Genomic DNA, 26749 nt, shown 5'->3' with positions numbered 1-26749 from the left:
ACATTGCGTACCTCATGGCAACCCAACCAACCCTTGCCTTATTTTAACGGATGCTTGTGAGTGTATTTCTTTTTGTGTGTCATTTTAACAGTAAAAACTTTATTGCACTAGAAAGGTGTGCGTTTTCTTTTCTTTTTCTCTTAATGATACTGGAGTGCTGGTGGCATCCCCAATTGAGAGAGCAGCACCCTACCTTGGACTAACTGGACTGTATCGATTTACTGCTACTTTAAAGGTTTTTCCTATGATCATCAATTAATCGGTCACACAAGTGGTTGGATAACCACTTATTTAATTGTGTAGTTTGAGCGCCTTTAGCTGAGGCTCTTTTTCTCCTGTAATTGTATACATAATCACACTTAATAGGCAATATATGTTTGTATATGTGTTAGGTTTTTAGCCTAAGTGTGTGGGTTGTCTCCCGTGTGAGCCTGGGAGTTAAATCCACTCAGTTATAATTATTGTATATGTACACAGTTATTTTTTATGCATTTTGAATAGCATCAGCTTATTCGTTTGTTTGATTCTTACTAACTGGATGGACAGCTAAGATTGTTACCACCCCAAACAGTATAAATATATATATATATATGCAAATACAACTGTATGCTCATTTGCATGTCTTAGGCAGGTCTGCAACCCCACCTTTCCCCATTATCACCCAGCATACACCACTTCCACTGCAGCAAGGGATTCTGGGAAATGACATGCAAATGAGCACACGGTGTAACTTTTTGCCTCAAAAACCATTTTTAACTGATGGGTCTCATCATTGTGGGGTTGATTTTTACTGGATATGCATAAGAGGCTATGGCTGTGCTCAAAGCCGTGACCATGCAGCAAGCTTAAGCCTATAGGGAACCATGTTAAAAATGGTTTTTGAGGCAAAAAGTGACACTCTGTGCTCATTTGCATGTCATTTCCCAGAATCCCTTGCTGCAGTGGAAGTGCTTTATGCTGGGTGATAATGGGGAAAGGTGGGGTTGCAGACCTGCCTAAGACATGCAGATGAGCATACAGTTGTATTTGCATATTTGCTTTCCTGTGGAGGGTTTTTGTCACTTTTTTTACTCACCATAACTTAACTCAGTATTATGGTATAGCCTATCCCATAGCCTCTTATGCATATCCAGTTATAATCAACCCCACACTGATGAGACCCATCAAGGTCGAAACAGCTGTCTGTGGGTGGTTTTCTGGGTATGCACCTTAACCCTGGCTGTGCTCAAAGCTTTGACCATGCAGCAAGCTTAAGCCTATAGGGAACCATGTTAAAAATGGTTTTTGAGGCAAAAAGTGACACTGTGTGCTCATTTGCATGTCATTTCCCAGAATCCCTTGCTGCAGTGGAAGTGCTGTATGCTGGGTGATAATGGGGAAAGGTAGGGTTGCAGACCTGCCTAAGACATGCAAATGAGCATACAGTTGTATTTGCATATTTGCTTTCCTGTGGAGGGTTTTTGTCACTTTTTTTACTCAACATAACTTAACTCAGTATTATAGTATATATATATATATATATATATATATATATATATATATATATATATATATACATATATATATATATATATACATATATATATATATATATATACATATATATATATATATATACATATATATATATATATATATATATATATATATATATATATATATATATATATATATATACATATATATATACATATATATATATATACATATATATATACATACATATATATATATATATATATACATACATACATATATAGGCTATACGATACCGTGTAAGTGGATATCAGAGGCAGCACTCCAGAGATAGTCAAAAAAATTGGTATTTAATGTGACATATAAACCAACGTTTCGGTCCTCCACACGGGACCTTTCTCAAGGTGATGAACAAACAGAGTGAGTCATAACACATATATATACCCTAAACCCCCAAAGCAAACAGGTGCAACACATGATGTAAAGTAATAATTGCTTACATGCTGTATACAGGAGCTGCACAGAAGCACCAGACTGTCAGATGACAATGAAAACGCTGTAACACTCCTGCCACGTCGGCAGTGTTAACTGCGCATGTGTGTATGAGGAGTTGAAGTGTCAGAGTACTGAGACTCCTGTCACATGATAACGGGCCAGTGGAGGGCGCATCTAGGCAATGTGAATGGTTACTGCGCATGTGTGAGCTTAATGCTGTAGCAGGGAAAGATTGGATCTTAGAGACCTATAGAATCGCCATTGCGCATGCGCGAACCGCCGGATAAATAAATAAATAATGCGGAACTGTGCGCGATCGCCAGCTGATGTGCTTGGGCTCAGCTGTCACAAAAAATGTGTTGTGGGAGACCCTAGCACATATCTGAACTGTGTAGAGCCAATCTATGTCCCAAAACGAGTGCTGTTACTCATGTATATGGCCCCAAGGAGAACTTATTGGGAACAGTAAGGGAGCTAATGCGCATGTGCAAACTGGCAAACATAATTCAATAAAAATAATAAATGGATCAAATCAATGTCTGCTCTCTGCTAATACAAAGAATGACTGTTGGACCAGGCAAAGCACACCCATACTGATGCCCCATAGTAAATAGATAAGCTGTGTAGCAGCAAGACTGTGTTCCCGAAGGGAGAGTCTGATGCTCTGCATCATGTAAGCAAAGCTGCCAGCTTAAAATATGTAGTAGCATAAGCTAATATAAATGGGCTATCAAAGAAAGGACGTGGGTTAGCCCCTGCACAAATATCATCATGAAACATGTTGCACCAACAAAAAACACCAATGTAACAGTGCAATACAGTGATCCCCAATACATGTGAACATATAACCTGAGATGAGCTGACGCATTAATAATATGCATATATTTGTATATACAGTGTTGGACCAGATTCAACAGTGTATGAATGGACCTGTGTATTAATAAATTACACCAACTTGCCTAATACCGTCTAAATAACATCAATAAATGGGTAAAGTATTGAATAAGCCTTCTGAGATAAACATTATCCTATGAGGCAAGACAGCTTTAATATACAGTATTCACAATCGTGACAATGTATGGCGGTGGCAATCGTGGTCTCTATTGGCTATGTGAAGGAATTGGTGTCATAGCATAAAGACAACTGCTGAAACAATGAGGTATATAAACATTAATTGGTGGTGATAACCAATGCATAGAGATAAGATAAATCCTGTTGAATTGAGTGATAATGTGTGAGGCCGCAAATAATAATGCAAGCCCCATCCAGTAGATAGCTGATCTGAGGGCAAAGAGATACATGAAGCAGCTAAGTCAATGATTCAAAGCAACTGGGTCCCAATTGGGCACCGTGACTGTCATAATGGATAGCTCAAAGGAAACAGCTCAGCGACAAATCTTCATTTAGTCCGCGTGGACTTAATGTGTCCAATTTGTAGATTGTCCGGGCCTCCAGTTGAAGGAGAGCTTTGTTGCGGTCCCCACCCCGGGGGGACAGTTGAACTTGTGCAATAGGCATGCACCGTAGAGTAGCGAGACTGTGCTGTTTTTCTTTAAAATGACGAGCCACCGGTTGTTGTGTGAGGTCTTCCTTATTGTCAGTGTCTGCCAAGGCCTTCCTGATTGCAGACCGATGTAAGCTGAGGCGTTCTTTAAGCATCCTAATGGTCTTGCCAATGTAGTATAGCCCACAAGGGCACCGGATGAAAAACACCACGTATTTAGAGTCACAATTCATGAAGTCCTTGATGTGAATACGATGTCCATGATGTGGATGTGGGTAACTTTTGCCAAGTACCATATACTGGCAGTTGACACAACCTCTGCATTTATGCACTCCAACTGGTCTAGTCAACCAGGACTGTTTCTTGCTGTAAGTAACTCTGCCTCAGTACCAGACCAAACCAAAAACAAATCGTCAATGTAGCGAAAAAACTTGACCAGATATTTGCTGTACATTGGATTGTTGAAAAAATGTTCACATTCATAGGAGTCCATGAATAGATTGGCATACGATGGGGCCATGTTGGACCCCATTGCAGTGCCAATAAGCTGCAAGTAAAAATTATTTTCAAATTTAAAATAATTTTTATGCAAAATAACATCCATTAATAACAGCAAAAAATCGGGTGGAGGGCCAGTATGTGCAGTAAAGCTCATTAAATGTTCTCTGCTTGCTTGAATACCATCAATGTGATTAATGTTGGTATACAGGCTTGCAACATCCATAGTTGCCAAAATGTAGTCGTCAGTAATGTTTGTCAAAGTAGCCAATTGATTAATGAAATCAGTGGTGTCTTTGATATAAGATTTCATTTTGAAGACCATTGGTTGCAGAAAAAAGTCCACAAATTGTGAAAGTGGATGTGTTAATGAGCCACAATCCAATGTACAGCAAATATCTGGTCAAGTTTTTTCGCTACATTGACGATTTGTTTTTGGTTTGGTCTGGTACGGAGGCAGAGTTACTTACATATGTTGATACACTCAACCATTTACCTACTACCACACGCTTCACATTATGTTTTAGCACAACTGAGGTAGCCTTTCTAGACACTATTGTGTACAAAGAAAATGGTCATTTAGCAACGAGGCTGTTCCGCAAAGCAACAGATAAAAATACATTACTATTGGCAACCAGCCACCATCCGGCACCAATGAAGCAAGGATTACCCTTCTCACAATTTTTGAGGGTAATCAGAGTCACTAGTGAACCATCAAGGCTAGAGGCAGCACTTGAAGGCATGAAGAAATCCTTCCTGGAACATGGCTACGACCGGGCAGAGGTGACAATGGCACTGGAAAAAGCAAGAGGTATCCAAAGAAGCACCTTGCTAAAACCGCAATATAAGAAGACAAGTGACAACCGCTTCAATATTAAAAGCACTTATACAACAGCGTCAGGTTTCATCAGACGCAGCATCTTGCAACATATCGACATTTTGGCCAAGGACAAGCAAATTGGACAGCATTTCAAGGACCCTCCCCGGTTCTGCTACCGCAGAGGTCGCAATTTGGGAGACTTGCTGACACAGGCTGACCTGCGTTCCAAATACAGCAAGAAACAGTCCTGGTTGACTAGACCAGTTGGAGTGCATAAATGCAGAGGTTGTGTCAACTGCCAGTATATGGTACTTGGCAAAAGTTACCCACATCCACATCATGGACATCGTATTCACATCATGGACATCGTATTCACATCAAGGACTTCATGAATTGTGACTCTAAATACGTGGTGTATTTCATCCGGTGCCCTTGTGGGCTATACTACATTGGCAAGACCATTAGGATGCTTAAAGAACGCCTCAGCTTACATCGGTCTGCAATCAGGAAGGCCTTGGCAGACACCGACAATAAGGAAGACCTCACACAACAACCGGTGGCTCGTCATTTTAAAGAAAAACAGCACAGTCTCGCTACTCTACGGTGCATGCCTATTGCACAAGTTCAACTGTCCCCCAGGGGTGGGGACCGCAACAAAGCTCTCCTTCAACTGGAGGCCCGGACAATCTACAAATTGGACACATTAAGTCCACGCGGACTAAATGAAGATTTGTCGCTGAGCTGTTTCCTTTGAGCTATCCATTATGACAGTCACGGTGCCCAATTGGGACCCAGTTGCTTTGAATCATTGACTTAGCTGCTTCATGTATCTCTTTGCCCTCAGATCAGCTATCTACTGGATGGGGCTTGCATTATTAATTGCGGCCTCACACATTATCACTCAATCCTACAGGATTTATCTTGTCTCTATGCATTGGTTATCACCACCAATTAATGTTTATATACCTCATTGTTTCAGCAGTTGTCTTTATGCTATGACACCAATTCCTTCACATAGCCAATAAACACCACGATTGCCACCGCCATACTGTACATTGTCACGATTGTGAATACTGTATATTAAAGCTGTCTTGCCTCATAGGATAATGTTTATCTCAGAAGGCTTATTCAATACTTTACCCATTTATTGATGTTATTTAGACGGTATTAGGCAAGTTGGTGTAATTTATTAATACACAGGTCCATTCATACACTGTTGAATCTGGTCCAACACTGTATATACAAATATATGCATATTATTAATGCGTCAGCTCATCTCAGGTTATATGTTCACATGTATTGGGGATCACTGTATTGCACTGTTACATTGGTGTTTTTTGTTGGTGCAACATGTTTCATGATGATATTTGTGCAGGGGCTAACCCACGTCCTTTCTTTGATAGCCCATTTATATTAGCTTATGCTACTACATATTTTAAGCTGGCAGCTTTGCTTACATGATGCAGAGCATCAGACTCTCCCTTCGGGAACACAGTCTTGCTGCTACACAGCTTATCTATTTACTATGGGGCATCAGTATGGGTGTGCTTTGCCTGGTCCAACAGTCATTCTTTGTATTAGCAGAGAGCAGACATTGATTTGATCCATTTATTATTTTTATTGAATTATGTTTGCCAGTTTGCACATGCGCATTAGCTCCCTTACTGTTCCCAATAAGTTCTCCTTGGGGCCATATACATGAGTAACAGCACTCGTTTTGGGACATAGATTGGCTCTACACAGTTCAGATATGTGCTAGGGTCTCCCACAACACATTTTTTGTGACAGCTGAGCCCAAGCACATCAGCTGGCGATCGCGCACAGTTCCGCATTATTTATTTATTTATCCGGCGGTTCGCGCATGCGCAATGGCGATTCTATAGGTCTCTAAGATCCAATCTTTCCCTGCTACAGCATTAAGCTCACACATGCGCAGTAACCATTCACATTGCCTAGATGCGCCCTCCACTGGCCCGTTATCATGTGACAGGAGTCTCAGTACTCTGACACTTCAACTCCTCATACACACATGCGCAGTTAACACTGCCGACGTGGCAGGAGTGTTACAGCATTTTCACTGTCATCTGACAGTCTGGTGCTTCTGTGCAGCTCCTGTATACAGCATGTAAGCAATTATTACTTTACATCATTTGTTGCACCTGTTTGCTTTGGGGGTTTAGGGTATATATATGTGTTATGACTCACTCTGTTCATCACCTTGAGAAAGGTCCCGTGTGGAGGACCGAAACGTTGGTTTATATGTCACATTAAATACCAATTTTTTTGACTATCTTCTGGAGTGCTGCCTCTGATATCCACTTACACGGTATCGTATAGCCTATTTGATTTATATAGGATTAGCACCCACCTATATCTACCTGACGGAGTGCCTTGTTCTCATTTATTCACTACATACATATATATATATATATATATATATATATATATATATATATATATATATATATATATATATATATATGTGAATGGATATTCCAGGCAAAAGGTGACACTTTGTGTGCTCATTTGCAAGGCATTTCCCAGAATCCCCTGTTGCAGTGGGAGCACTGTATGCGAGGTGATAATGGTTGAAAGGCAGGGTTGCAGACCTGTCTAAGACATGTGAATATGCTCACAAGTGATATTCTTCATTGGCTATATGCTAACGGTGGAGGTTTTCTGTCGCCTTTTTCACCCACCATAACTTAAAATGTGTGTGTAGATATATAGATATATAGATATATAGATATATAGATATATAGATATATAGATATATAGATGATATATAGATGATATATAGATAGGTAACAGCTGCTATCACCAAAGCGACAGCAAAGAAACAGCACTCATACAAATTTAATCAAAGCAAAAGCGTATTGACAAAACACATCAGTACAAAGATAACTAACGTTTCGATCCTCTAAGGGACCTTCCTCAGGGTGGTGCATATTATGTGTATAATTTTAAACGAATTAAATTAATAATTTGATTTGTCTCCTAATTAGAGAGAGGCAAGCCACCCACCATGTGACTTGTTTCAGACCAGTCAATCAGTTCCATTCCACACAAGTTCTACTTTAGTTTGGTAAGTGGAACTGGGTAAAATGCGTTTTTTTTTTAAGCATCTGATGTGTCTCCTACAGTCTATGCATAACTCACGTGTACCAGTCTATCATTTCCAATTGCTAACATGAGTTACTGTATGAAAACATCTGTTTATATAATACAATTTAATTCTATAAATATGTAGCCCCCTTTCCCTATGCCTAAGGGAAACTGCGTGGGCGACTATGCGTGCTGCTGAACCTGTTGGTCACAGGAGGCCTAAGCCTTCGTCAATGGGAGCTTGGGGTGAGCTCCTTTTCCTCTAGTGCAGCGCCTCCACCTATGAGGGATCCCAGGAGTGTGGGATGATTCCACATATGACTATTACAGTAATAAACACACACACGCACAGGTATATAAGAACGGTATACTAACTCGCTCATTTACAGAAACAATAATGGTCAAAATACCCCAATGCAATACCCATCACCAGGAGTGAGTCCCCCAAAGTACAGAGGGTGCCCTGGGCACCTGTAACCCGATGTCCGCAAGAGCAGGCCCACCCAAATGTGAGGTAGCATGGTGGGTACCTTCCTGGCTATGACCAGGGTATAGTGAAGATCCTGAATTAGCTGGGCCACAAAATGATCCCATGACACGGGTCTGCCAAATCCTCTCTCACCTTATGGTGGTGATCTGCCTCATGGGGGAGTTCCAGCAGGAGTGTCTCCCGTAATGTCTATAGAGCCTTGGCCTGGTCTCAGGCCGCAAAAGCACAGAGTGGCCGTACGGTCACCGTTGCAAAAAATACTCTAAATGGTAAAGAGGAAGCTGCCCTATAAAGGGCCTTCCCTGCAATATTAGGCTACTGTGGCTCAGGGCCTAGCTGGGGCCTACGGGGCAATACTGGCCTTGTCCAGGGGAGCACCACTCCCTGGAACCTACCTGCTCTATTGACTCCCTCTGCAGCACTGTCGCGCGGTCCGTTTTCACGCGAAACCTCTATCCCATGACAGAGGATTCTCGAGCCCTGTTGGCTCATACGCCTCATGTGGTCCTACTTCTCTAAGCACCATGGGACATGTAGTCCCGCACTACATGTTGTGGAGCTCTTAGATAGCCACCACACTACTGCTGCTACTGTGCATGCATGCCTGCCACTCTGTGCATGTGCAAGATTTGAAATGGCCGCTCCCACCTCCTGATCGGACGCGGAACTCCGGCGTTATTATAATCAGCCCGGCAGCTCACCGTGTTCATGTTCCCAATATACAGGGAGGCCCGGCATCTGTGACTCTACCTCGAAGGGACCTTCTCGCCAGCGGTCCACTAGCTTATGCTTTCCCGGTATTCCAAGATTTCTCAAGAGAACTGAGTCTCCGGGTCGAAGCTCTCGATAACGGACTTTGTGGTCATACCTCCACATGTTGCTCTTGTTCAGTTGGGTGGTGGCTTTCTCCACCAACTGATATGCGCTATGAAGGCTATTCTGGAGCCGTCTCACATACTTGTAATGTGTCATATTGGGTACTCCATTGGTGGATATCCGGGAAATGTATGTCCACAGGCAGTCGCGTCTCTCGGCTGAACATCATGAAGTAGGGTGTATACCCCGTTTATTCATGTCTGGTGCAATTTTAGGCATGCACTAGCGGTTTGACATGCTTGCTCCAGCTCGCCTTCTCGGAACCCTTTAGAGATCCTAGCATATCTAGTAGGGTTCAGTTGAACCTTTCTGGCAGGGCGTCTCCTCCGTGGTGATATGGAGTTGTGCGAGGTTTCTTGATTTTGAGCAAGTTTAGAAGTTCCTTTATCAACTTGCTCTCGAAGTCTCTCTCTTGATCGGAGTTCATCCGATTAGACAAACCATAATGGACAAAGTGTTTCTGCCACAGCACTTTGGCTACTGTGACCACATTCTGATCCTTGATAGGGAACACCTGGGCGTATCGGGTGTAGTGATCGGTCACTACCAGGATGTTTCCAATGATCTTTGAATCTGCCTCGATGCATAGAAAGTCCATGCAGACTAGGCCTATGGGACCGGAGCTTTTTAAGTGGCCCATTGGGGCTGCGCGTGTAGGCAGTGTTTTCTGCTGTATGTACGCAGGAACTTTCGATAATGGTGCTCCACTGATTCCTGCATTTTGGACCAAAAGAACCTGTCTCTCACTAGACCGAAGGCTTTGTCTACATCCAGGTGTCCGTGATCATCATGTAGAGCTTGTAGGACAGTGTACTGTAAGCATCTGGGCAAGACTAGTTATCTCCTATCCAGATGGTGATGATAGTGGACAACCCGGTAGAGAAGGCCACAATCCATATGGAACTTGCCCAATTCCCTCATGATGACAGCGACCGTGACAGTAGGAGCAAAATTCACCAAAGAGGGGTGTAAGGGGGGGGCGTTTCCAGGATGCCAACGAGGATGGTTGCGTGAGAGGAGAGCTCCGCCGACCCTCGAGCATAAACTGAAATAAAAGCGTCTCCCCCCCCTGTTCCTGACCCAAAAAGTAATACCCCAAACGGGCCAAATACACTAGCATGGCCGGCAAACAGAAAGCACCACCTGCGCAAGGGGTAAAGAGCTTTTTTTCCCCGCCGCAACGGAGCACAGAAACAGCTCTGAAAATCCAAGATGGCACCGGAACGATGAGCGCACGAGGCTCCAAACACCACGCCGCAGATAGAGATCGAGGAGAGCCACCACAAAACACGGAGGCAGCGCTTACAAGGGACTACATGCAAGAACTAATGACATGTATGCTGGACAAACTGCATGTCTCAATCCAAAACGATCTGAAAGCCGCCGTGACGGAACTAAGACAAGATATCACAGGCCTAACTAAGCGAACCACAGCCCTAGAATCCAAAATGGAGGAGACCCTGCAAGCGCAAACAACAGCGGATGACGAGATCTTCCGACTGGGGCTGGAGATCAGCTGCCTGAAAGACAGCCTCGAGGATCAAGAGAACCGCGATAGGCAGAAAAATCTAAGGATACGCGGAATACCTGAAGCGATCCTGCCAGATCAGCTGCATTCATATCTCACAGACTTCTTCTCCTCGCTGTGTAAGGACCTGGAAAGAAAAGATATGGAAATGGATAGAGCCCACCGCGCTCTCGGACCGAGATCCGAAGATCCGAACAGAACCAGGGACATTATAGTCCGCCTGCACCGCTACACAGTTAAAGAACAACTAATGGCGGCCTGCAGAAAGAAAGAACCGCTCACGTTTCAGGATGACCATCTGCAGGTATACAACGACCTGGCGAAGCTGACGGTCAACAAACGAAAGGAGCTGAAACCGCTGACCACAATGCTCAGAGACAATGGGATTAAATACAAATGGGGATTCCCTAAAACTAATTGTCAATAGAAATGGGAAATTCCACACCCTCAGAAACCCTGCGGAGATGCCCCGGATGGCCAGAGCGGTGGGCTTGTCCCCCCCTCCATCGTGGAACTCGGCCTTAAACAACCCCCAGGGCCAGGAAAACGAGGGTCTCCCGATTAGGGCCTCCGAGCGCCTAGCAGGGCAAAAACAACAAAGAAAATAAAAGTTCAACTCACCTGCACGATCCTGTTTCCAGTCCCATTTCCAAGGTGTCACAGCGGTATGCTCCAGAAGGCCCTACCAAGATGGTCGAGCAAGGCAACCAGACGGCAATAAAATACCGACGAAGAAGAGGCTCCAAGAAGCAGACGAAGAAGAAGGAGGCTACCCACCTGCTGCTGCAGACGCCGGACATCCTCCGCTCCCAATGCCACAGAGGTCATGATTCAGGAATATCCCGCCGCACTGAAAGGGGAAGAAAGGAGCACTAACACTTCGGCCGCTTTCCTGCTAAAGCCCTGGAGTAGCCTATTGAAACACGCCGGTGAGGGAGGGGGAGACGGGTACCGGGGGCTGCCGTATCAAGGAGCGAGAGTCCGACAAAGAAGGCCCCATCGCCCCTCCTTTCCCTGTCTTCCCCCCCACGCGGCACAGCCAAACTAAGGCTGATGGATCGGAGCCAAAAGCTGACAGGCCCAAGAAGGACCACCGAGACGGGCCGCACCAGGTACTAGGGGGGTACCCCATGAAACTGTAAGTACATTTACCCTATGCATGTGGCCTCTATAGCCGAAGAGGCAGGCTCCCATATAAAGCAACCCCTGATTCCCCAGGAACTTAAGCGACGGCCAAGAACAATAGACAATGAGCGATGGCCAACCCTTGCCATACTTCTGAGGAAACATTGCTCCCAGAATTATATATCATAATATATCAAAATTATAATCAGCACCGAAAGTGACACCAGTTCTCCTAGTTTTGAAAGTTAAATGTTATTATAAGAGCCACATTAAATAAGAATCTACCCCCCACTCCTGTCCCCCCCCCCCGGTGACAGAGAGCACATAAATGCATATGCTGCCTCCCCCCCCTTCCCACCCCCCCTTCCCACTGATCCCCACGACCATGGTCATAGGGGCACTGCATACTGTTATGCCATTACTGTGACCACATGTTTCATAAGCAATGCAAAGAGGCATGTGTTACTACTCATAATAGAGGGCTCAACCCAGAAGCTGAATGTATTGTACATATCCACTATGTGACATGCAACGAACCATGTGAAAGGAAACAGTGAATGTCTACTATACTACATGCAATGTTCCGTTTGAAATGAAGTAGTAAATGTATATGCCTAAATGTATATTCCTGATGAAACCGAGTAGGTGAAACGCATAGAGTGACGTTTACTACACTTGCCGGAACCCCTGGAAGCGGATGACGTCACTTTCGGTTTTCGGTGAGACGCATCCGTGACACGCACGCTACAACAGAGGGAAACCAGAGACATCACTCTGAGATCTGAGATCCACTGCGTGTGATCTGAATGCTTTTTTAAACTTTGAATCATGTGAGTGCATTGTACTTCACTTGCCTTTTATAAATTTTGTATACAGTCTGCACTATGTCTGGTTTTATTTTCCATCAAGGTCCCTTGAAGTCTACATCCTTATGGTGAAGATTGACTTCCTGATCGCTCTGTGGCATATATAGCACCCAAAGATACCTTTACATGCTCCTTATTTTCTCACGTTTGTGAGTATTTTGTAGATAGACCTGACAATATATTTTTGTCACTGTTTTATACAATATTGCACTATCATTCTATTGTTCTGTTTCCACATATTTTTGCGCTTCCTGATGACCTACACCTTTTCCACTTACCACGAGGATTGAGAGAGCAATCCTGCACCGGGTTATAGCAGCATTTCCACATATGTGTTTGTATGAGTATCACTATTTTACTATTATCACTGTTTAATTATTTGTACACTTTGGTATATTTTAGAGCGCCACTATTTGATAAGTTTCCTTTTCACATCATGGTATGCAGAATGCCCCGAATGCCAGTGATAGCAACATTTGCAAACATGGCGAGTAGCCGGCGACTAGATGATCGGCCCTCCGAAAAAGGTCTCACCCGGCGAGTTGATTCTGTTGCAGAGAGAGAGCCGCCTCTCTCTGCGCAAATCTCGGCCGGAATAAAAAAATAAAATTTTTAATTTTATTACTTGTGTAGATGAGCAGGGGCTCTCAGGAGCAGAACTGCATTTTTTTCAGGTCTGGGGACCCCCTGCTTCCCGAGATACAGGCCCCGTTATGGGATGCCAGTATCTCCTATGCATTGAAATGTCCCAATCACGTCACTGCTAATGTATTAATCTGTGCCGGTTTAGGGTACAGATGAATACAGTGGTAGCCAATGCATTTTTGGCCAAATGCATTTCTTCTATTGACTGTTATATTCTCTATTTCTGTTTATTGTTTAGATTACATTGTTTTGAATTGTGATAGCTTGTGTATTTTTTTGGGGACAGATTGGTTAGCGTTTTTATTAAATGATGTATTTGGTTGGCACTGGTTTCAATTTATGTGTTGCCTTGTGGTTGTTTTAATTAATTGTTGTGTTGCTTACTGCTTTTATGTATTAAATGTATTGTTTGGCTAGTGGTATGATTTATGTAATTAATTGCCTAGTAGTTTTAATGATTTTATTGAATGCCTAGTGGTTTTATTTCTTTAATTGATTGTCTATTGGTTTTATTTAGGTAATTGATTGGTTGGCTAGTGCTTTTAATTTTTGGTTTTGGGGGTTTAGGTGCTTGTTGATTGTTTGATTATTGTGTATTTTGGGCATTCATTCTTTTGAATTAAGGTGATCATTGACAGCTATATTAGCGTATCATGCCCATATTGTATGGGTATAATGTACTACTAGGCCACTCAATGGATACAGGGTGGGTATAGTGGGTCCGGGTTGGGTGGTTAGGCCTCCCGGGTGGGTAGCGGAGGAGGGGGGTTAACTCCTTAATTACTATAGCGTTATTAATGGTGATTAAGGGGTTAGGAGCCATTAGATTTTATTTTATATGTATTCTTTCTGGCAACGGAGCACATGGCCCTGCAGTATGCTGACGAGGACTCCCTTCATAATGTCAGGGGTAAGAAGAACGGTTTTATTTACTTTATTTAAGCTGGTTGGCTAATGTTTTGTTTAATAATGGGCAAACGATCCATTATCCAAATCTGGTTATCATAATAGTTAGTTTGCACATTACTGTACTGTTTATGTTTGTGTGGGGGGGGGAGTTGTATTTATTGAAATGGAGGTCATCTTAAATAATGGATATCAATTCCAGAGTCTCCCAGCATCAATCCGATGCAAGAAAAAGCATTTTTTTTCTAAGTGCCGTCGCGCCTCTTATCTGCAGCTTCTCACACCTTCTTGCCAACTTTTTCTGCCAGGACGATTTGGAGATGAAATCTCAATTCTAGAGCGGCAATCAGCTTCGATAAGATGATCGCGGCTACTAGAATTGAGCGAGTTTCAGAAACTGGCGATAAGTGGCTTATCGCCGCAAATTTTGAAAAAAAAAATTCTCTGCAAAAAATGCGATTTTTGCTCTTATCGCCGGCTTATCAGGTTTTACTGAATGGCTGTAGGCTTTTTTGGTGATAATCTGGTGATAAGTGGCTTATCGCTGTTTATGGCATGAGGCCCTTAGTACGCTAAAGTATATCGGGATAACCCTTACTATTCACGGAAACCTTATGGTTGTGAATCTACTAATAAAACAATTTGAGATAGAACACATTTATATATCATGTATGCACTGAGAGTAGTGATCAGAGTGGGGGCATGGAGCGTTTCCAGGCCCTGTTTCATTGCCCACGTGAGCCCATTTATAGATGCTGTAATTGGGCTATACTATTAGTCATGACACTACTGTGCTGGTGGATGGTGAGGAGCATAATGCAATGCTGTTGCTGGGCTGCCTGCTCCCAGCCATGGGCTACATGATCCCTTCTCCTGGATTTCAGCCCTGCTATGGCTTCAATGCATCCCAGCTGGGCTGTGATGTCATTGAATCCCGTGTTGTGCATGTCTAGCAGCTCCCTCTCGTACCCCATCATCTGTAAATGAAAGAGGGTGGGGTATGAATCATTGTGCAGCTGGAGTGTCTAGACAGGCAGCAGGAGATGTAGCAGGGACAGTTGGGGGTGTGGTTACATTGGTAGCTCCTGGAATAGCAGATGGGTGGCAGCTGGACCAGCAGCTTGGACAACAACTGGGACAGCAGCCCTGGGCAGTTGGGACGGCAGCTGGGGCCGCATGTGCAATGTATTGAGAACACGTCACTGAGACAGGAAAATCACTATTAATAGCGCTGCTACTAATATTAACAGATATTATTTTTGCATCTTATTACCCATTAATAAGACAAAAAATAACGTCCATCCCAATTTCCCTAACGTGCATTATTAGCGCAAAAATGCTGAACTTCTTTTGATCTGCCCCAAAGTATGTCAAAACAGTATATGATGAACTCACAAGATGTAGAATACAAATGAAAGGAACAACTGATCTGCTCATCTTTACACCTTCTCATTTAACCTCATCTAAAGTAATGTCATTCATAAAGTAATCTCAGAACAAGTAAATAATAATTTATGGAAATGTATTTCATGAAATAATTGCTTGCTCAGTCTATCAAAAGCATGCTAATGGTTGTATTCATTAATTTGCCACATTTGGTTCATTAATTTTATGTTGTTGACAAAAATTGGAACTGTAATAAGTATTAAACTTCTCTTCTAGCTAGGAGGTTGTAGGAAACATGACATTAAAGGGTTATTTTTGATATTTACAAACACATGAAAATGGCAGGATCTCAAATGCAAAAAAGTAACATTCTGAAATTCAGAATTTGCTCTGGTTTTCAAAAGATAAAGCATAACATGGTATATCATGACAATGAGTTTATTTTTTCAAGAACAATGAGTCAGTGTTACAGTAGATTAGATATATCATTAGCCAAAGGGATCTTTTCAGAGGGCAAGGACACACAGCTGCTCAATGGCTTTGTCATTACCCCTTTCTTACACCCCTCCTTTCAATATACTGCACTGTAGCATCTGTCAACAGATTTTCTCTCCCATAGACTATGACAGAAATAGGCTGCATTTATAAGGCTGTGTCCAATCAGCAGCAACATGCATAGTAATATGTGACACAGCTCAAGTAATGAAGTTCCCAGCATGCTACCTGAAAGTATATCCTCTAGTGTAACGTGATTTATTTCTTCTGTCGAGAGGCAGGACAGAAAGGGATTATCTTCCCTCAAAATACCTACAAACTCACTCTGTTAGCATGGAAAAATTGTAGGATTTTAGTATTACAGAAAGTGTAATTGAAAGTCATTGTTGAGAATAATATTTATCTCGAAGTTAAAGCATAACAAAAATGATGAAAGATTGTATTTCAATATACAATATACAATCTTCAAATAACTTAAATGCGAGTTTATTCCAGTTTGTGTGCATTAACCCACAGCAGACCTTGATGAATAAATCCCTTATTACTTAAGTAAGATTGGAAAAGTGTAGTTAGGTACTGTACTAATGGAACTAAATCAGTAATTTCACCAAAAACTGATGAATGCATGTGTGTTTAAACCTGTAAATAATATATGTAGAGAAGAAAAAAAGTAAAGTGCACAATTAACAAAATACAAATTACAGTATATGGATAGGGAATCAGACAAACATTTGTCAATCATATTTTAATTATGAATTTCTTTAAATGGGACTGATACAGTTGTCTAAAGTTCTGAAGTCATCATAGTGTCTATAAAACTGCTACTCTATTGTGAGTCATGCAACTCATGAACACCTCCAACTCCTCCCTATATTTCAGGTACAGTATTCCAATTCAACTTTGTATTTTTAAGAATCCAAACACGGATTCCAGACAGAAATCTGACTGGATTGGATCCAAAGCATCCACTTGGATTTTAAATGATAGTAAAAATACTGAATCTACCTTTTAAAACTAATCTGCAGAAATCCGCACATGATAGGAACTTGTGACTCCACAGTGGATTTGCATTTGGATGGAAAATCCGCCAATCACTTATAGTTCCCAGCTAAATTAACACTAAACTTACAGTAACTCCACTGCTGAAAAATTTGCCTTGAAAAATCTTAATATCCTAGAACATAATGAAGAAATTATTCATGAAACTTTTTGTTTTGGTATCTATACACAAAATTGGTAAAATCTTAATGCAAAACTGAATCAGACGCATCAATAAATGTTTTCCACCAAGAAAACTTAGACAAACACATTCCTCAAAATGCAGGTCTCCTCTAGGACGGAGGTACAAAGTAGAGGTCTACTAACAAGTTCAAAATGCAATTCTTCATTTATTGTAACTGCCAAGAACCCTGGTTTAGTGTGTTGATGAGATTGAGGTATTGTTTATGGTGAAGGAGAGTTTGGGATGACAATGGAAGGGGAACGATTATTAATTGTGTTTTGGACAGGTTAAGCTTCAGGGACATCCAAGAGGAGATTTCAGAGAGGCAGTTGGTGATACGGGACATGAGAGAGGGGAGAGGTCAGAGGAAGAAAGGTAGATTTGGACATCATCAGCATAGAGATAATACTGAAAGCCAAATGATTGGATTAGTTCCCCATCACAGTCAAATGGACCAAGCTCCATGGATGTCTTCCACCTGTTCTCACTTTTGCTTCCTCACTTGCTTGTTGTCACCGCACCACACCAGTTGCCCATAAACAGTAAGGCCCAAAAGAGAACTACCCCCCTAGTGGTAACTGGGTAGTTGCGGGTAACTGTTGTGCTGTGGTGACAGCAAGCAAGTGTGCAAGCAGGCAGAATGTCAGAATGTGAGCAGGGGATGTTAAGACCGCAGGGAGACAGACAGAGATTACGGAGGTTAATGCATGGCTAAAAAAGTGTTGCAGGGAGGAGGGTTTTGGGTTTTTAGAGCACTGGGACTCCTTTTCTGAGAGGTGCAATCTTTATTCTAGGGACGGATTGCACCTCAATGAAGAGGGATCTTCTGTGCTAAGGGGGAGAATATTAAGAAGGTTGGAAGAGATTTTAAATTAGGATGGAGGGGGGAGGGGAATGAAACAGATAACAAACTAAATAGAATAGATGAGGAAACAAGGGGTATGGAGGTAGAATGGGGGCAAGTGCGAGTTTGACAAGCAGCGAGACACTCATAGTAAATACAGATAATACTAGAAAACTTCTAAAGACTAAACCAAGTTGTCGCAGAAAGGAAGGAGCAGATAAGATAATAGTACTTGCTGAAAAAACTTAAATGCATGCTTGCTAATGCAAGAAGCCTGACAGATAAAATGGGGGATCTTGAAATAATAGCTACTAGGGAGTAGTATGATATCATAGGCATTACTGAAATATGGTGGGATGAAACTCATGACTGGGAAGTTAATTTAGAGAGTTATTCACTTTTTCGGAAGGATCGAGCAAATAGAAGAGGAGGTGGAGTATGCTTATATGTGAAACCGGATCAAAAACCTATAATAAGGGAAGATGTTTAGGAAGGGAATGATGAAAATGTAGAGACCTTGTGGATATAAATTAGCAGTAGAGGTAAAATTATAAAGAACATTTTTTAGGGATATGCTATAAACCACCAGATATCTGTAAGATTGAGGAAGCCAAAATACTTTTGCAAATGGAGAAGGCATCGAAATTAGGTCATGTTTGCATAATGGGTGATTTTAATTATCCAGACATAGACAGGGGCAATTAAATTAGCATTACAACCAAAGGAAACAGTTTTTTTGGGGTGCGTAAAGACAATTATATGACCCAAATTATTGAGGAACCAACCAGGAGAGAGGCAATAATGGATTTGGTAATATCAAACAATATAGAAGTAATAGCAAATATTCAAGTCCTGGAACATTTGGGTAACAATGATCATAACATGATCTCATTTGAAAACAATTATCAAAAAAAAGATTACTTGGGTTCAACAAAGACCTTAAACTTTAGAAAGGCAGATTTTAATAAACTGAGGACTAATTAACAATAGTGCCTTTAGTCATCCAGTAGCTGCAAAGGCAAACAAGATCTTATCTTGCATTAAACGGGCAATGGATGGAAGGCAAGTAGACATAATTATGCCCATTTACAAAGCATTAGCATTAGTAAGACCACACCTTAAATATGGAGTACAATTTTGGGCACCACTCCTTAAAAAAGACATTATGGAACTAGAAAGAGTGCAGATAAGAGCCACCAAATGAATAAAGGGGATGGACAATCTAACTTATGAGGAGAAGCGAGCTAAATTAGATTTATTTACATTAGAAAAGAGGTGTCTAAGAGGGGATATGATAACTATATACAAATATTTTCGGGGACAGTACAGGGAGCTTTCAAAAGAACTATTCATCTCAAGGGCAGTACAAAAAACTTGTGGGCATCCCTTAAGGTTGGAAGAAAGAAGATTTCCCCAGCAACAAAGGAAAGGGTTGTTTACAGTAAGGGCAGTTAAAATGTGGAATTCATTACCCATGGAGACTGTGATGGCAGATACAATAGATTTGTTCAAAAAAAGGTTGGATATCTTTTTAGAAAGGAAAGGTATACAGGGATACACCAAATAAGTAAATATGGAAAGGATGTTGATCCAGGGAATAATCTGATGGTCAATTCTTGGAGTCAGGAAGGAATTTATTTTTCCCCTTATGAGATATCATTGGATGATATTACACTGTGGTTTTTTTGTTTGCCTTCCTCTGGATCAATAAGTAAGTATAGATATAGGATAAAGTATCCGTTGTCTAAATTTAGCATAGGTTGAACTTGATGGACATATGTCTTTTTTCAACCTCATCTACTATGTAACTATGTAACTTTGTAAGATGCACAACATGTAATGCAAAAGGACCGGGGCTTTCCCACAGTCACAGACAACTCTGGGGCTGCTCAAATAACACTGACAATGTGAGCAATGCTGCCCACTCGCTCCTGTATTTTAAGGTGTATAATTCATGGAGGTCTGTGAGTGTCTTCTTTGCCATTTTGATTAAATACTACACTATGAGGTTTGTGCTTTTTTTCTATTTTTTTGTCTATAGCATTTTTTGAGAATTTAGGGTTTTCCTCCTTTCTGAGGAGAGCAGCATCAAATGAATACAGATCACAGACACAGTCCTTGCTCTCTCTGGTTCATTTGCCGATTCCGGTTCGTGTGTCCTCTCAACTGAATATACTATACTTTGAAAATGTGAGTGGAAAATTGTTACTACAACTGTTATGTGCAATATATGTATATCTTGAACATACTATCCCATGAGCGTATTTCCATCTTTTCCCTCTGATTGGATCAATAACGGAGACACATGGTATACTGAGACCAATTATACAGAAGGTTACTGACCATCAAGCTCCTGTTGGAGAGAGTTGTATCTCTGATCCGCCCAAACTACTTATATCATCTGTGAGTGGGACTGACATTTTTTTCACATATTATATATACCTTTAAAAACACCTTTTTCACTTGTGGAGATGGTTATATTTGATTAAATTAGATTAAATTAGAGGTTATTATCAAATAAGTTTGAATTTCACTTACACTATTATAATTATATTGAATATTGACTTGCACCTATTCATTAGGGTTTAAGGTGCACTGTATATATAGTATTTCACTATTTATTCATATTTCATTCACTAAAGAGCGCCCGGATACACCCCTCTTCTTATACCCATACTGGAGCCTGTATCTCGGGATGTAGCAGGCTGAAATCCCACACACTAGTATTAAAAGCTAAACAAAATGATTACCGTAGTGGCTAGCCGCTAAAGTAATGAAGCTGCTTACATTTTATTTTTACTAATAGTGTCCGGGAGCAGTCACGTGACATGGAAGATTTTTAACATTGAAGAGATACCTGCACCCCATACTGTATCCCGGGATGCAGGGGTTCCGGAGGCTGAAATATATGCGGTTCAGCTCAGGAGACCCCCTGTGCTCCCGCATACTATTAGTAAAAATAAAATAAAAGCAGCTTAATTACCTTAGCGTATAACGCTAAGGCAATGATGGGGTTAAGCAAGACTACCTGGTTTATTGGGGGAAGAGGGGGTGAGTGAAGGGGGTGATTGCCCCAGGGTGGGTTGTTAAACCTACTGGGAAGGTTGCGGGAGGGGTAAAACCCTTCCTTACCTTAGTGGTAGTAACTGCTATGATATATGTTTTGTTTATGTTTTGGTTATGTTTTATTTTTTTAATGGACAAATGAGCTATTATCGAGATATGGATAGATGGGATTTTGCCCATTACTGTACCTTAGTGGTAGTAACCGCTATGGTAATGAAAGTGTTAACCCCTCCCACTGCCCACCCGAGAGGCCTAACCACCTTCCCTGGGGAAGCTACCCCTTCACTCAATCCCTCTACCCCAATAAACATTGCAATACAAATATCAATAAAATACATTGGTTCTATTACCATGTGATGACAGACATTTTTTTAAAGAGGATGTGACATCATCCAGGGATGTAAATATAAAATTGCTTTACTTCTGTTTTATTTGCAGGTGTTCTTTATGTGTACATCATCTTTAGTAAATAAGATACAGACTTTCACAGATATCCCTTTTGCTTTATGCCAACAGCAGAAAATAAGCATCCTTTTGTGAATCTATCTAGTGCGGGAGTGGGCAACTCCAGTTCTCAAGCCCCACCAACAGGTCTGGTTTTCAGGATATCCCTGTCTTCAACTGAGCCATTAATTGAGCCACCTGTGCTGAAGCAGGGATATCCTGAAAACCTTAACTGTTGCTGCCCCTTGAGGACTGGTGTTGCCCACCCCTTATCTAGTGCAGAGGTGCGTAAACTGGTGGGCGTGCCCCCCTGGGGGTGCGCAAGATTGTTTAGGGGGGCGCAGGTGGCGGGTGCGATTTTGCAGAGATGCAGAGAGAAAAGCCGTCTGTAGCTGCCATTTCTCCTGCAGCCATTAGGTGGCACTGTGCTGCACAGCTCATGCAGCACAGGCTTTGACTTGCTGAATGCCGCGTGATGAGGTGTGTGTGTGTGTGTGTGTGTGTGTGTGTGTGTGTGTGTGTGTGTGTGTGTGTGTGTGTGTGTGTGTGTGTGTGTGTGTGTGACAAAGAGAGACATGGAGAGGTGGGAGACATATTGGGGGGAGGGGGAGAGAAAGAGAGACATGGAGAGGTGGGAGACATATTGGGGGAGGGGGAGAGAAAGAGAGACATTGAGAGGTGGGAGACATATTGGGGGAGGGGGAGAGAAAGAGAGACATGGAGAGGTGGGAGACATATTGGGGGGATGGGGAGAGAAAGAGAGACGTGGAGATGTGTGAGACATATTGAGGGGAGAGAAAGAGAGACATGGAGAGGTGGGAGACATATTGGGGGGAGAGGGAGAGAAAGAAAGACATGGAGAGGTGGGAGACATATTGGGGGAGGGGGAGAGAGACAATGGGGGAAGGTGAGAGAGAAAGACACTGGGGGAGGTGAGAGAGAGACACTTGGGGGAGGTGAGAGAGAGACACTGGGGGGAGGTGAGAGAGAGACACTGGGGGAGGTGAGAGAGAGACACTGGGGGAAGGTGAGAGAGAGAGAAAGACACTGGGGGAAGGTGAGATACACTGGGGGAAGGTGTGAGAGAGACACAGGGGAAGGTCAGAGAGAAAGACACTGGGGGAGGTCAGAGAGAAAGACACTGGTGGAAGGTGAGAAAGAGACACTGGGGGAAGGTGAGAGAGAGACACTGGGGGAAGTTGAGAGAGAGACACTGGGAGAAGGTGAGAGAAAGAGACACAGGGGGAAGGTGAAAGAGATAGAGACACTGGGGGAAGGTGAGAGAGAGACACTGGCTGGAGGGAGAGACACAATGGCTGGAGTGAGAGACACAATGGCTAAACGGAGCGATGATGGTCATGCAAAGATAGCAGAATTGAGGGACTTTGGAGGAGGATGAGTTTTGGTGGGCTGAGGGTTATTCTTTGGGTCTGGGTCACTTGGGAGTATTGATCAGCAGGGGAGATTCATCAGTACCCCGCTTGAGTTTGGTTATGGGGGTCCCTGATCACTGGGCAACATTTAAAACAGGAATAAATAAATAATACATACAACTGGTAGGTATGAATGGATGACACTGGGAAAGCAAATGGGAGAAGGAAAAAAGGGAGGGGGGGGAAAAGGGGGGCGGTAGAGGGAAGGGATGTAGCAAAGAGGTGGATGAATGCCCCCTCAAATGGATTGCCTTTGTGCACCAGAAAAACATATTACCAGATGCCAGCAAACAATAAAATAAACAGTGATCCAATACTAGTATACTGCCTGCGTGCACGCCTGCAGCCCAAGCGATTTGTGAACTTGGCTGCAGGAGATGGTAGACGCGTTCCGGATGCGTCACAAAGCTGGTTCGCCCTCATTGGCTGAACCAGCTCACGTGCGCTGGCGTCATGTGATTTTGATTACATCAGGCAGGGGGGGGCAGTGAAATTTCATGGATGTAAAGGGGGGCTCGGCATAAAAAGTTTGCTCCCCCTGATCTAGTGCATGAAACAACATGGAAGAATAGTTTGGTATTGATGGCAGAATTATGCATATTTATTATTTGACCTGATGTCATTTTTGCCAGGCCAGGAATTAATGTGAAAAGTTTTTAAGCATAATTAAGATTTTAAATAAAACTTTAAAACAATAGCTTAAGAACTACTGTACTATGAAGAACTTAGTCCATTCATTGCAGGAAGATATATCAATGCATTGCTGGTCCACTGGACCAGAAGGAGTTAAGATAGTTAATTTATTTACTGTACTTTGATGAATGTTATTAACCTACAGTCTAAAGGTTAAGGCAATTTTATACATTTTCAATGCTCCATTAGATTACATGCTAGAGGGGAACAACTCCATGCCATTGTTTGATATAATTCCAATACAAAATAAAACAATGTATAAAAGACTAGGTATCCCATAGCAGAAGCCAGAAGGTTTGCAATGCAAACATCAATGCATTAAGGGTATGAAGAAAATAATTGGTATTTCATTTAACTTTCCAGCCCACCAGAAATAATTCATTGACTCTCCTCTACATTTATGTCTGCATTTTTTGAACCCCAGAGTGAGTAGCAATATATCATCCTGTTTCAACATCTGCTAGAGTTCCCATCTCTTTCTAATCTAACCATATCCCAAAAGCTTTCCCCACCTGTTAAAGCACCAAATGCTCATTATAGCACACAGTAACGCACTTTACCGTCCTTTCCACCAGACTTTCAAGGTTAGCATAGAACAATAACCAGCAGAACACTGAGGCATTGACAATATAGTATCTAGCAGGCAGAATTGAAAAACATAAAGGTGGGAAGGATATAGTGGCATTCCAGTAAAGAAGTACAGCACACTCATCCAATATTTGACATGGAACATGTGCTATTAAGCAAGCCTGTACAAGAAACCAACTTCCTGGTTTACCATTACTTAAAGTATGAGGCCACACCATGCCCTCTGTGGTTGAGTGTTAAAGCATTGCTGCATGAAACTACTGTGTGGCAACCTTTTAGTATGTCAATTGGGAGATATGGCAGTGCCGCCATGTATCATTGGTCATGTCCCCAGGTTGTTGACCATGCCCCTAAAACACTACATACTCATCTCTGCCCATGCTACATGGAGCTTGTATTGCCTCCCTGGAGGCCCCTGCACCTTTTAAGTGCTGTTTGGAGATCAATTAGATGTGTCTGGCAAGCTCAGAAAGGAGTGAGGAAAGGGAGATTTATTGATTTGTTTTTCATTCAGCCAGCAGTTGGGAGAATCAAGGGAATGAGAGGGAGGAAGGAGGCTGACCCCAAAATCAGAAGTCTTGCTATTAAATTGGGAAGGTTGGCATGTATGGTATAGTGAAAACACAATCATGTTATGATTAGGAAAGCAGAATTTGAGAATAATGTGAGAATAAATGCTGGAGCATAAACTTCCTACCCTGGTTGCAATGATCTATAATTATAGCAATTAAAGAAAATATACTGTATATTAAAAGAAAGGTACAGTACTTGTGCTTATATCGCTTCAGATGAATAGCCCATAATTACTAACTATCCCTATTTCTGGGAGACTACCTGATTTTTAGCTGAAATTTATTATATTTCTGCTACTGTAGCTCCCTAAAAATATTTCCCTCATCCTAATGTACTGCAAGTCTTTAAGAGCTTTAGAAATCTTACACATTTTCATCCCAAATCTCTCTAAAAGTACTTTCAAATGTTGGCTAATCTGCAGTAAATTGTTACATGACCACAAATAATGTAGTTTGGCAGTATATCTGAGAATAGAATCCATTGAAGTGAGGAAGATAATATTTATTGGAGGATTCTGTAGGTTTACCCCAGTAGTTTTAGAAAACAGCTACACCTTATTTGGAAGCACATACTGTACAGTAGTCTTGCTGGACCCCCAGCATCCTATTTTGGCCATATTTGCCAAGTGAACACTTTCTTTGCCACGTAGAGCATGAACAGTTCACAATCAGAGTTTGGAAAGAAAGTGGAGTCCTTCTTGAAAACAAGTTAGTACAGCTCCCTCATTATTTTAGAAACCAGCAAACAATGAAGAAAAACTGTGCACAGAACAGTATGTGAACATATACTGTATATATATATATATATATATATATATATATATATATGGGCTTTTAACTATTTTCTTGTGTATGGATCTATGAGCAAAACACACACAGGTCAAAACAAAAATACAAACAATACTAAACGGGGGGAAAGGAAAAATAAAAACATACATACTTGTACACCTTTAGCTTGCAAAAAAATAAATAAATAGAAATAGTGTGTTTGAGCAGTGAGGGGTAGAAACTAAGCTAAGGCCTCATTTAACTCACTTCTTCCCAAAAACAGTATCTCCAGACTAGAGAAGAAACTATGAGGACATGCATCAAGTGCCGATACACAATGTGAATGGAAGTGAACGCCAGAACGAGTACTCTCGCTGAGGAGTGATCACATAATCTAAGATGACTTCACAGCATACAGAATAAGAGCCAGAATGAGCAGAAATTTTGAAACTGAGCCAAGTACTGTACAATTATGGAGAGAGTGGCAACACAGTACACTGTTAAAACATGTTTCTAAACTAACACTAGCTAAACAAGATAAAAAAAAGCTGTGTGTGCTGTGCACGCACACAGTAAGTGAAACTTGTTTGACTTTTGTCACAGAAATTGTATTTGTGTTGGTGATGTTTTAATTAAAGGGGTCATGCAGAAAGGCACTTCTCGCCCGTTTCACGCCAAAAATGCCTACCCCTATTCAGTAAGGGGCGAAAACGTGGCGAGAAGCAAAAAAAAACGCCAATGTGTTTGGCGGTTTTTTTTTCCGCCATTGACGAGGCGAAAGAGCACTTTTCGCCTCAAATAGACATTTTTTTCGCCACGCTCAATTCTAGTAGTGGCGAGTAGCTTTGCGCCGCTATTCGCCACTCTAGAATGGCGTTTTTATGCCGAATCAGCCATGCCACAA

This window comes from Ascaphus truei, chromosome 1 (assembly GCF_040206685.1).
Source record: "Ascaphus truei isolate aAscTru1 chromosome 1, aAscTru1.hap1, whole genome shotgun sequence".
Classification (NCBI taxonomy): Eukaryota; Metazoa; Chordata; class Amphibia; order Anura; family Ascaphidae; genus Ascaphus; species Ascaphus truei.
Note: the sequence above shows the minus strand (reverse complement) of the source record.